At 38.6% G+C, this 14,130-nt stretch overlaps 1 pseudogene; it reads right to left on the minus strand.

Moving 5' to 3' along the window:
• Positions 1-1,654: 1,654 nt before the first annotated feature.
• On the minus strand, positions 1,655-6,082 carry LOC141378291 (dnaJ homolog subfamily A member 2 pseudogene; annotated as a pseudogene).
• Between the last annotated feature and the right edge of the window lie 8,048 nt (positions 6,083-14,130).

Raw genomic sequence — 14,130 nt, forward strand, 5'->3', positions numbered from 1 at the left:
GCTTTCATTCTGACAATTCCTGGATGTCCAGTGTGCAGTTCTTCCAGCACTCTTTTCTGTAGTTTGTGTGGAACCACAACTCTCATACCCCTCATCAAACATCCATGTTGAACAGACAGCTCACTGCGTTTGGAGATGAAAGGTGAGAGTTCATTATTATCTGTCAGGCTGATAGCTTGAGTTCCTTGTAGAACCATTTCGACCACTGTAGCCAAAATAAAGTCGCTCATAGTCTCTCTTCTAATATCAGTGGCACTAACAGGGAGTTTTTCCATCTGTCCGAGGTAGAACAGCTCTACAGCATCGTTCTTTTCTCTATGTTCTACGTGCAATGGCAGACGGGAAAGACCATCAGCATTTCCGTGATGTTCGGCTCTTTTGTACTCAATAGTGTAGTTGTGTGCAGACAAAAGCAATGCCCACCTTTGCATACGTGCCGCCGCCATTGATGGAATTCCATTTTGTGGCCCTAAGATTGTAGTAAGGGGGCGGTGATCTGTGAAGAGTGTGAATTTTCGTCCGTAGAGATACTAATGGAATTTCCGAACTCCAAACACAATTGCCAGAGCCTCGCGCTCGATCTGCGCGTAATTCTGTTCTGCCTTGCTAAGCGTGCGCGATGCAAAAGCTATAGGCTTTTCCTCACCACTGGGTAACATGTGTGAGATGACAGCACCAATGCCATATGGTGATGCATCACACGCAAGTCGAATTGGGTTCTGTGGGTCGTAGTGTGTCAAGACATTTTGTGATACTAATTGTTCCTTTGCCATTTTGAATGCAGCATTGCACTCAGCCGACCACAGCCAGCGCTTTCCCTTGCACAGCAGAGAATTCAAAGGATTCGCTATAGTCGCCAAATTGGGTATGAACCTCCCATAATAATTTAACAAACCAAGGAATGACCTCAGCTGTGTGACGTTTGATGGGGGTGGGGCATTGACAATTGCGCTCACTTTTTCAGGCGACTTGTGCAAACCTTCAGCGTCAATTATGTGACCCAAATATTCCAGTGAGTCCTTGAAAAAGTCACATTTTCCTTTTTCCACATGCAAGCCAAACTCCTCCAGGCGTCCAAGAACTCCATCCAAGTTTTCCAAGTGTTCAGCTTCCGTACGCCCAGTAACAAGAATGTCATCCAGATAGCAATGGACATTAGGAAGGCCTAATAATACTTGATCCATAGCTCTTTGGAATATTGCTGGCGCGGAGGCAATCCCAAAAGGAAGACGAGAATATTGGAATAGCCCTTTCTGTGTGGAAATTGTGAGGAACTTTGAGGACTCCTCCTCCACCTTCATTTGGAGGTAAGCATGGGACAAGTCTAGTTTACTGAAACATTGTCCTCCTGCTAATGAAGCAAAAAGGTCCTCGATGCGTGGTAACGGATAGTGTTCAGTGTGAAGTACAGGGTTTATTGTCACTTTAAAATCCCCACAGATGCGCACTGCTCCATTTTTCTTCACCACTGGAACTATTGGAGTAGCCCATTCACTATACTGCACCGGTGTCAAAACTCCCATTTCAGTGAGACGGTTCAACTCCTTTTCAACTTTTGGACGCAGGGCATATGGGACTACTCTGGGCTGACAAAACTTTGGTTTATGTTCAGGTTTCAGTGATATTTTAGCTTTTATTTTCTTCATTTCCCCTAATTGTTTGGAGAAAACAGCGGTATGTTTTTGCAGAACACCATCTAGTGTCTTAAGTTTGACTGTTCTTATTTCTTTCCAGTTAAGTTTAATCCGATGCAGCCATTCTCTGCCATAAAGTGGTGGATAATCTCCCTGCACCACATACAATGGAAGAACAGCTGTCTGTTTCCCCATTTTTACATGAACGTCAATTACACCTTCAGGGCGTAATGCTTGTCCTGTGTATGTTCGAAGAACAATGTCAGTTGAGCATAAGGGCAGATGTTTCAGTATTTTATATTTTATTATAAGTCTCTGTTGAAATTAAAGAGACTGCTGCGCCTGTGTCCAGTTCCATTTCAAGTGGCAGTCCTTCAACTTCTGGTTTCACCATGATACTGGACTTTTCTCCTGGCTGCGACAGTTTATACAGAGCTAAATCATTGTCTGTATCATCACCGCTAGATACTGCATCAGCATCAATATAATGTCTCCAGGCTCTGTATTGGGCGACTGGTCTGCTTCTCCGCTGAACGTGATCTTCTGTCCATGTTTCATTCTTTTATCCACGTGCACCTCCAAGACCTTCACCTCTTTACACACTTTACGACCGTCACACTCTTTACAGCGGTCTTTCTCGTGAATCACCTTACCCTCTCCATTGCAGTCGGTGCAGACGGACTGCATCTGCTGGACCATGCCAGGAGCCAGCTGTCTGATCATGATCCTCATGCCACGGCCCCGACATGTGCTGCACTTCTGCACAGCGCCCGTTTTTCCACCCTGACCATTGCAGGCGCTGCAGAGGACGTTCTTGCTTAGTTGTAGTTTGGTTGTTTTTCTATCATCGCTACTCTTTCTACAAACGTGACTGATATGGCCTTTTTTTCCCACACGTGTTACAAGTTTTGTCCTTAAACCAACAATCTTCATCACTATGGTTATTCTTTCCACATCGTTTACATTTGTTTACAGTCTTAATCTTTGTAAAAGACAGTGCGTTTACCGTCAGTGATCCACTGAGTTGATGCGCTTCGCGTGACGCTGTTTCCATGGACACCGCCAGTTCTACCGCTCTATGAAACGTCAGTGTAGTTTCAGTCAACAAGCGCTTTTGCGTGGCTTCACTCTTCAAACCACACACGAATCTGTCACATAGTGCATCATCCAGATGACCCCCGAATTCACAGTGCTCAGACAATCCTCTCAGCACTGCAACATACTGTGTCACCGTCTCGCTCTCCTCCTGATTCCGCCTGTGAAATCGAAAGCGCTCCGCGATGATCAGGGGCTTCGGAGAAAAATGCTGCTGTAGCGTGTCTGTGATCTCTTTAAAACTTTTCTCTCCCTGCTTGTCCGGCGCGATCAGACTTCGGAGCAATCCGTATGTTTTCCCTCCGATCACGCTGAGCAGCACAGGCACTTTTTTGTCAGCATTAATGCTGTTTGCTACTACAAAGTGCTCAAATCGCTCAATATAGGTGGTCCATGGTTCCACGCTTTCCTCAAAAGCTTCCATATGGCCTGTAGTAGCAGCCATTCTAGCTAATCTAGCTCACTTTTGCTACGCAGAGAAAATAAAGTTCAGGTGCGCCTATCTACTCACGATTCACTGTGGTAGGTCCATGGATAAATTAATCCACCTCGTCGCCAAATATGTTATGTTCTCACTATCATAACATTTAAAATACACTCTTGAATGCACTATGCTAAATAACACAGCTACAACGGGAGTACTTAACTTCTTCACTATTTTATTTACAAGAGCACACAAACATAAGCAGTAACATGTGGGTGCCACCTAATGGCACTGGGGACAATGGCAATATCACCTACATAACAGGTATCGAATTTCATACTTTTTAAGCACCGACCGAATCGTCTTGCTACTATCGAGTATCGAAAAATTATTTTTCGTTCGGTACCAAATTTCGATACTCAAGGGTATAATCTTGTCAACATCAGTGAGCTAGAAAATCTGCGGCATCCTTAACGTGACCGGATCAAATGCTGGTGATTGACTGCAGCGAGGCTGTCTTGAAAATCAATAGTTTACGACGGTTACGCGCACTCACTAAGAGCTTGTCAAATGGAAAAATTCCTTGGCAATAAAGCAAGTTAAAGGTTTATATATTGATATACACTTTTCAGTTAATGTTTAATTTATTTCAAGTAACAAAATGGTTTCAGTTTACTTTAATAACCCTGATGCTCACAATACATAAAACATTAAGAAAGAGACACAAACACGCATTCAGTGAACGGTATGCGCTGCATAAAACATATGCTGGATAAGTTGGTGATTCATTCCACTCTGGCGACCCCTGATTAATGAAGAGACTGGGCCAAAAAGAAAATGAATGCTTTATAATATTATTTGTGTGCACATACATTAGATCAGGCAGTAATGAAGCTAAAACTAGAGCTAATCTGACAAAAAAACTAAAGATGTAAACATTTCTAAAGATGTTTGATGACTACAAAAATATTTTAATAAATAATAAATCGGTTTTGTTCAAATGCACAAAATTATAAGACCTATATTCACTGAGAAATGGATAAAAATATTCATTTTCAAACTGGGGTGTTCATTAAAATAACCAAGTATATATTGAGGGCATTGCTTTTATATTCTCACATTCTTTCAGTGATAACTTGTGAGACGGTCCAAATATTGTTGACAGCGCTATACTGAATATTGGATCTGAAATCACATGTATGTATGACTTGAAAGCAACATTAGCACTGTATTTTAATAGTCATTGGCTGCTAATATGATTTCACTACTTACAATTTGCAAACATTACTTTTCTGTAATCTTATTAAGAAGGATAAATGTCTGAATGTGCAAATATAAAAACCAACTTTACCCCAAATAGTAAAAATTGGCCTTCAAAAAAACAAATTTTCAAAGTTCCCAAAATATGCAACTTATATTTCTGTGATATTATTTCAACACACACATCATTTTAGTGTTTTTATAGTGAAGACTAACAATACTGGCATTCAAATATATGACAACTTTAAAAGTTAGATATATTTAAAAAACTAAAAAATATATTAAAGAAATACAAACATACAGTAAGAAATTGAGGTGAAATAGTCTTTTATTGGCACATTCATTCAGTGACAATTTGTGAGACAGTCTAGATATTGTTTACTGCGCTATATTTTAAATACTGGATATGAAATCGCATGCAAGCATGACTTTAAACAACATTAGCACTATTTAATTCACTGTAAATAATGCTTTATTTTGATAGTCATTGGCTGCTAATATGATTTTACTATTAAGGACATGTAAATAATACTTTTCTGAAATTATATTAAGCAGAAAGTCTGAATGTGTGAATATAAAACCAACTTTATATCAATCAAAATATGACCTTTACTCCCTGAAAAATATTAATTTTCAAATAGGGCGTACTGTATATGATTATATGAGTTTAAAATGAAAATATGATGAAGAAATATACGATAGAATGAAATATATAATTAAAAATACAAAACAAGGGCCTTCAAAACAATTTAATTTCCAAAATTCCCAAAATATGGAGCTTATATTTCTGTGACATTACTTAAACACACACAGACAGACACACAGTTTTTGCATTTTATATTGAAGACTAAACACTACTGCCCCTCAAATTTGACTTTGAAAGTTAGATATATTTTAATATGTAAAAGTTAAATTAGAACATTAACATTAAGAACATATTTACATTATGTAAGTTATAACAGAAATACACATACAATAAGAACAATAATAGAAACATGTATAATACTCTATTTATTAATATGTATGTGCATTACGAGCACTTTTAGATTGCAGATTGTTAGTTTTATATTAACACATTCAGATTTTCTCCTTAATTTAATTTCAGAAAAGTATTCTTTGCTAATTCTAAATAGAGAAATCATATTATCAGTCAATGACTATCAAAGTACAACATTGTTCACAGTCAAATAAACAGAGCTAATGTTGTTTTCAAGTCATACTTGTATGTGATTTTGATCGAATATTCAAAGTAACGTATCATGGTAAACAACATAGGGAGCGAGTCACAAGTTGGCAATGAACGAATTTGCGGCTATAACACCAACTTTACCTCAATGAAATAGAAATATGGGATGAAAATAAAGGAAGCAGATGCAGATAAAAACGTACGTTTGCGCACAGGTGGAGCAGTTGTAGGTTGTTGTGTTGTTGTTGATTCTGATTCAGAAAAACTGAACGCGACGCACATCAGCAGGAAGGTCGACCAAAACACAAGAAACTGCCCCATAATGTGAAGAATTGTACGCTTTAAACAGCAGAACACTGTTGACTTTATGTCTGGACCCTAAACTCTCCCTTCAACAGATTAAATACTCCCAAAAAATACTCCAAAACTCCGTTTAAAGGAACTAAAGCCGTCAGATGATCGACGCTGACTAAACACGGAAACACAGCAGCGCTGCGCCTTCACAATAAAAGTCCCGCGCGCACGACACTTAAAGGGATAGTTCCTAGCAAGAGAAAACTTTTGTCACCATTTATTTATTGAACATTTATACATTTATTACCTCTGTTAAACAAAAATATGTATTCTGAATAATGCTAGAAATCGGCAGGAAAAAATACTATGGAAGTCATTGTCTAGCAGTCTGTCTAGCAATGTTTAGCCTTAATGTGTTTAACAGAAAAAAGAAACTCTAACATGTTTTGAAGCAAGTGAAGATTGAGTAAATGACGACAGAAGTATCATATCTGGGTGAATATTTCGTTTAAAGTCTGCATTAAATCAAAATGTTCAATGTTTATGTTGCTAGCATATGGCTAGTCCTAAAATAAACAAGTTAATCTGTGCAAATGAATCCACTGAAAAGTTTGTTTTGTGGATCTTTAATCAAAATCTGCCCATCGGCTTCTTTTCTGAAACGGCGATTCTTTTCTGACGACTCTGATTGGCCAGGTTATGTCCGAGTCCAATCAAAACTGGACTCGAGTACCCCAACACAACCAAAACCCCTCTAAAACCAGCCTTGTTGACTAGCTAAAACTAGCCAACCAGCCTAGGCTGGTTTAAGCAGTTTTTTTTTCAATAGCAGTCTTTGTTTTTATGAATGAATTATTTTTGTTCCAGTTTGTGATGTTTTATTGGATTTAAAACCAATTAAATTATTTGCTCCTGTTATAGTTTGAGTCAAAAATATGTCAGATGGGCATAAATATACGCCCTTTATGTTGCAAAGTTTAATTTCCAGATTAAAAAAACTAAATTAACCATATAAATATATATATAATTTTAGGCTGGATTACTGTAATGCTCTGTTTGCTGGCTGCCCAGCATCCTCTATTAATAAACTTCAGCTAGTACAAAATGCAGCAGCTAGAGTTCTTACCAGGTCTAGAATATATGATCCCCTATCACCTCAAGGTTATCCTCCTTACCCTGGCTACCTGTTAAGTTTCATATTGAATTTAAACTATTACTTCTCACCTATAAAGCTCTAAATAATCTAGCTCCTTTTTATCTAAACAACCTTCTGTCTCGCTACAATCCAACTCGCTCTTTAAGATCTCAAAAGTCAGGGCTTCTGGTAGTACCTAGAATAGCAAAGTCGAGTAAAGGAGGTCGAGCCTTCTCCTTTATGGCTCCTAAACTCTGGAATAGCCTTCCTGATAATGTCTGAGGCTCAGACACACTCTCTCAGTTCAAAACTAGATTAAATACCTATCTGTTTAGCAAAGCATACACTCAATGCATCACTTAGTAGGTTTCCACACAGGTTTCTGCATCGCGTTTATAAACACTATGAACAGCAGCTACGCTAATTATTCTCTTTATTCTCTATTTCCACCTGGGTATACTCATCCCGAGACCCTTAGACCATGAAGCGCCACTGATTCGATCCAAGACCAGCGACAAGATGATCCCAAGGTTTCCATAATCCTGGACCAGGCCGTTTCCTGAGCAACTGCTGTGGTGATCATGGAGAAGTGGAGAGCATGAGACTGATTTCTGCGACGCTCCAGGGACAGACGAGTCTTCGCTGAGGTCCAGCTTCTCCAGAGCCTTGACTGCAGCTCTGCACAAGACGTTTGGCCAGTGGAGAAATGGTTGTGCCCAACTGAGCCACGTTTCTCTTAAGGTTTTTTTTATTCTGACCTTTCCCCAATTGGTGAAGGGTTTTCCCTGCCGCTGTCGCCACTGGCTTGCATGGTTCAGGATCTGTAGAGCTGCGCATCGATGGATTTGCTCTTCAGTGTTTGGACTCTCAGTAATGATTATTAAACCACACTGAACTGAACTTAAACTCTGAAAATTGAACTGACACTGTTTCAAACACTATAATCTTCTATGTGAAGCTGCTTTGACACAATTTAAATTGTAAAAGCGCTAGAGAAATAAAGAAGAATTGAGTATATATATATATTTATATTAAATATAGATATTTATTGTCAGCATCAACAACATCTCTTATACAGTAACAAATGCTTTAAATGGGCTTTTAATGCATTTATTACTTTTTAAAGGCAGTAATGAACTGAATTGCATGAATTAAAACTTACACTGTTTATTTAACACTGTGCTTTAAAAGTGTGCTTTGACACATTCTTACATAAGTTCATTGTTCAATGCATAGTTAAAATAATACTTAAATATATTAACATCAAATGCTAAATAAATACATTTTTCTCCGACTCCTGTGTGTAGGCTCAGTAAGTTGACTTTTATAGTGACGAATAATTTTTTACATTGCCTTTTAAGTGAAATAACTGAACATAAACATAGGAGGCTGACAAAAATGGTCGTTTTAGAAGAACATTTCAGATGGCGCTTAGAGGTTTTTGCATCTGAACTCTTCATATATAAAAGTATGGTAATAATACTTTTAATATATTTAAATTAAGTTAACTTTTGGTTAGTATACTTGCAATGTACTTATTTTCACCAGGGGTCTCTTTAACTCAGTGAACACTAGCTGGCTCACTTTACTTATTAGCTTATATTTGAGTGTACTGTGCTGTGTAGATGTAACACTAGCACAAACTGAAGCATAACGCCCTATTCACACGGGGCTTCAGCGTCAACGCTTGACAGAGGGCGTGTCTGAAGTTGGAGCTGAAACGATAGTCATAGAAGCGTCAGCCAATGAAATTCAGTCAGCAATAGGCCACTGTCTGAGCTGGTGTATTTGCATACAGCGATCTGATTGGCTGACGCTTCCGTTGGCGCTTGAAAAGTTGAGCTGGTCCCAACTTCTGCAGCGAGGAACGCTTCTGAAGCGGCGCCGACGGGTCCACAATGCAGTTCGGCAACGCCTGACGTCACCTATTCAAAGTGAATGGGAAGCGTTGACGCTGACGCCCCGTGTGAATAGGGCGTAAGTGTGTTTCCATTAGTTTTCCACAAAACTTTTCTGAGTGTTGTTAAAAACTGTTGTGAAATGAAGACTTTTTCATTCTAACCATTGTTCTTTGGCTAAAGCTCAACATTTGCTGGTCAGACACTGAAAGAGCCCTGGTGCTAGTTCAGTAGATATTATAGTAGGATTACTCATATCAGTGAACACACTCTTATATTTCACATTATAGTCACACAAATGGCAGGGCAATGTGCTTTAAACATTACATGACACATCAATATTGTTCTATAAAGGCTAAATTGAGTCTGCAGTCTGTAAAACAGATCTCTGTGTTGTTTTGTGTTGTGTTCACACTTATTGTCAGATCAACACACAGATAAAGTAGTTCAGGCATGTTTTGAGTGCATTACAGTGCCGTATCACTACGCTGAAGGATTTGACTTGTGTTAATGCAAGGAGCCGGTGTGATGAACAAAGAGCAGGAGTCAGAGATACAGTTTATTGAAGACAATAGTTTACAGTTTGATCAGCAGAAAACAGCTTCAACACACTCCATGGGGTTCGCAGGCCGCTCTGCGTACAGTCTCAGTTTCACAGAAATGATAGAAGAGCAGCACACATGTGGTCAGTGACCAAATCAGATCATCAGGAATTCATACTTCCATTGTTTTCTGACATGATGCTGTTTTCCGCTTCCACATTTTTTTTTTTAAATTATGAGAAAAGTAAAAATATACAATCACAGTACATTAAAAAGAAAATGGAAAGACAAAAAGAAAACATTTTTAAAAAAGAAAACAACAAAAAAAATTAACAGTAGGGGTATATACATCACATATTAAAGAAAAAGATTATATAATTGACACATTTCAGTTGTTTTTAAAGCATTTTTTTTGTAAAAGAGTTAGAAATTGTTTTAAAGTAATGCTGCATTTCAGTGAGCAAGATATAAAAAAGGGTTTTTGGTTTGAAAATGTACATTTATGTATATACAATTTTGTTAATAACATAAGAAGATTAAGAAAAAAAAATATTTTTTTATGTATAGCATCCGTTTTATTATTAACAAAACATTTTCCCATAGTAAGGAAAAATCTTTATCAACATTCTTAATAAGAAAAAGAAAAATCGTTTCAAAGCAAATTAGAAAAACTGCATTGCCAAAATAAGTGAACTAGGCACTTATTTTTTTGTGTTGCTTACAAAATTAACAATTAATATCAATATCTTTTTTTATATCTTACTAAGAGAGTATTGACCGAGTGTGTATGGTGAATAGTTCTAAATGAAACTTCTATTATCTTATTTGTAATTAAGTAGCTATTTGGGATGAGCCATATTTGATTTCTTCAATCAATATCTGAAACAAAAGAATTCCAGTAAAATAAAAAAAGTCACATTTGGAACTGATACAGTTCCATTAGGAAATAACATCAGAACTTTTCAATGCAGGTGGATGGGGCAACCATTACTGTTTCCAAAACAGTGAAAAGCCTTGGAGTAACGATTGATGACCAACTAAACTTCTCTGACCACATCTCTAGAACTGCTCGATCTTGCAGATTCGCACTCTACAACATCAGAAAGGTCCGACCCTTCCTATCTGAACATGCAGCTCAACTCCTTGTTCAAGCTCTTGTTCTCTCCAGACTGGACTACTGCAACTCTCTACTAGCCGGGCTTCCAGCTAACTCTATCAAGCCTCTTCAGCTGCTTCAGAACGCAGCAGCACGAGTGGTCTTTAATGAACCTAAAAGAGCACATGTCACTCCGCTGCTCATCCGTTTGCACTGGCTGCCAGTTGCTGCTCGCATCAAATTCAAAGCTCTGATGTTTGCTTACAAAGCGAATTCTAGCTTCGCTCCTTCTTATCTGCTCTCACTTCTGCAGATCTATGTGCCCTCCAGAAACTTGCGTTCTGTGAATGAACGTCGCCTCGTGGTTCCATCCCAAAGAGGGAAGAAATCACTTTCCCGAACTCTCGCGCTCAATCTGCCCAGTTGGTGGAATGAACTCCCTAACTGCATCAGAACAGCACAGTCACTCGCTGTCTTCAAGAAACCACTAAAAACTCAACTATTTAGTCTCCACTTCTCTTCCTAATCTGCAATTGCCTCTGTGGCTCCACCGCTAACTGTATTACAAAAAAATAAATAATTTACTAATGTTTTGCTTCGTACACTTTACACACCTGAAACTTGCCTAAAGCACTTATTCATTGTTGCTCTTATAGCTGTGTAAATTTCTTTTTTCGTCCTCATGTGTAAGTCTGCTAAATGTAAATGTACTGATTTGTTCGAAGAAGTTGCAGAGAAACTATATTTTCCTACCTTTGTAGTAGAAGCGTCTCAAGGGGGGAAGTAGAAGGATAGAGAATGCCTTGGACTAACCTAATAACTCCAGATGGTATGGCATCAAATACGACAGCAAATTCTTTAGGGGGGATGGGAGTATTGAATCGATTAAGAAGTTTTGTTTATGAAATTGAGATAATTTAGCTGGTATTTTATCAGCATTATAGTTACAGAGTAATAACAATTAAGCCATCCAAATTAAGAAAATATGTAGTTTGGAATAAAGTTCCAGATTGATGTTGGATTTTAGAGAATATTTTTTTGTCCCATTTAATTTTGACAGTATTATTAAATGTACGGAAATCCAGCATATTAAGACCCCCATTCTCAAAGCTATTCATAACTTCTGCTTCCCACATTCTGCACTTCCTCCTGCAAGTGTCACAGTCAGAGCTGCATGCAAATGAGGGCCGGCTGAAGCCTCCCCATTGGTCTATTAGCTCTAGATTGACACCTCCTCCCTCCAACCAATCAGGTGAGGAGGAAAGCTGACGTCACTCTAATGGCGGCTTTAACTGGCCCTCATTTACATGCAGCTCTGACTGCAACCCTCGCAGGAATTTGGGAAGCAGAAGCGGAAAACAACAAATGACAAACATGAAACATGGAAGAATGAAACCATTTCCTGCTGCTGAAAGCCTCTGTGTCATGCTGAATCCCTTGTGCTCCAAAATCTCCTCTAAAACAGGTCCTCTTTCAGGGTGGAAAGCATAAACTACACATATCTAGAACAGTCTTTATTTTTATTGGTTTCTTAGCCATGGCTGATCCAGAATCTGCTGCACTGTTTGCAGTCTCTGATCATCATCCCCAAGGGTAATGCAGGTATTCATAAATGCCATGAATTCTGTAACATTTTAAAAGAGAAAGTTAGTTAATGGTGGACACACACACACACACAGCTCAATATTGACATGAATGACTCCTGTTGTGCCCTAATGTTCAGTCTTCATGAAAATATAATATATATTTTCCTAATGTTGGCCTCATTTTAGAAACCGTCACCAAACCTCAAGATAAAGAAAAACATTGTTTTGGGTTTTTCTGCTGGTAAAATGTGGCCAGGGTCAATTCTGACCCATAAGTCAACAGGAGGGATGAACAGTGTCAGTCCCAGTCATCTTCTTACCTTCAGGCAGGCCCGGATTAAGAACTCAGGGGCCCCTGGGCACATTATCTTGTAAGGCCCCCTACCTGGCCGCACCCCTATAGTTGAATAAAAAAATAAGAATAATATAATAATTTTTTTAATAAAATGAATCTATAATTTGTTGCCCACATATTTAAATAAATGATATATAGTACATATGCATTTATAGTCTACAAAGATTTAAATGATTTTTCAAAGCATTAAATAAAAATACTAATAAAACTATATATATATATATATATATATTTTTTTTTTAAGGGTATTTTAATGTATTGCTTTTACAAACTTATAAAGCATATTATTGCCATGGCATATAACGCACAATGCTTCTCCAATCCAGTTTTATAAATCTGAGTTCTATGAATCTGAGTCTTTCATAATACAAACACTGATTTACTGTCTCTCTCCTCCTCTCCCTGTATTTTCTCTACTCTTCTCGTGACGAAGACTTGATTATAAACCTAAAAGTATCCGAAATCACAGACACTATACCTCTTCTCTCCCGTCTCTCTCCTCTTCAGGGCCTTTCTCTCTCTCTCCCTCTCTCTCTCCTTTTCTGTCTGTCTCTCACACGATGAATCCAGTCCGCGCTGCGCTGCCGTTAGCCTCCTCCGCCTGGTTAATGCTAGCTTCTCATTTAAAGTTACCATACCGTCTTCTTCTGTACCCTCTTTCTCCTGATCACGGGTCTGTTTAAAGATGGTGTGTATGGAAAATGCCTCAATAAAGATGCCTCCTGTCCTCTTTCTCTCACGTTTGCTAAATCCACTTGTCCACTCATTTTTGATCTATGACAGATATAACGTTACACTAAAGTCCGCTCAGTTTAGTGCGGGTTATTACAAAACTGACGTTTCCGCGCTTAACCAATTACAGCATTCTGTTTAGTTAAAGAAAGAATGGCAATTTAAATATAATATTAATATTAATATGTGATCGCGATTTTTTTTGCTCAGAGGAAATACAGTTGTCTGAGCAATATAGTTTTTGAAGAGAGGGAGGCGCGGCAGGTGCCTATAATAAGGCTAAACATTATTAAATACCCACGAGACACTTGTGACTTTATATCGCATTTGCATGATTTAAAAAAAATGTTTCTTTCCTGTTAAAAATAAATATATTTCCAATCTGATATGTAATGGGGAGGGAAAAAAAGGAGCACGAGTTCAGCTGATGGTGGATTCGAACCGATGTTATGATTAATCGCGTCAAAAGATAATGCTGTGCGCCTTACAAGGTGCGCCACTGCTGCTGAATTACCACACAGCTCTTTACTCATCTTGTCTCTATCAATCAGGCATTGATGGGCGTAAACCCTGAATAGCTTGGTCCAACTAGATGCGCTATTTGCAATTAGCCTAAAAAGACACTCCGAAATTGTCTTTTTTTCTCCCCCCTCGCAGGGGCCCCAAGTGCGCACGGGCCCCTGGGCCTGTGCCCATAAGGCCCATTGGTTAATCCGGCCCTGCCTTCAGGTATGCTGGAACATTGTTTTTCTATTTCCCGCATGATGTCAAACAGCTGCTTCACTGTGTTTTTAACCGCCTTCTTTGGAGATATCCTTGTGTCTGGTGGGTATTTCTTTGGATCTGTCAGAAAGAGAGGTTTAGTGTTGAGGAAGCAGTTCAGGTAAAGCCCC

This window comes from Danio rerio, chromosome 16 (genome assembly GCF_049306965.1).
Source record: "Danio rerio strain Tuebingen ecotype United States chromosome 16, GRCz12tu, whole genome shotgun sequence".
NCBI classification, from domain to species: Eukaryota; Metazoa; Chordata; class Actinopteri; order Cypriniformes; family Danionidae; genus Danio; species Danio rerio.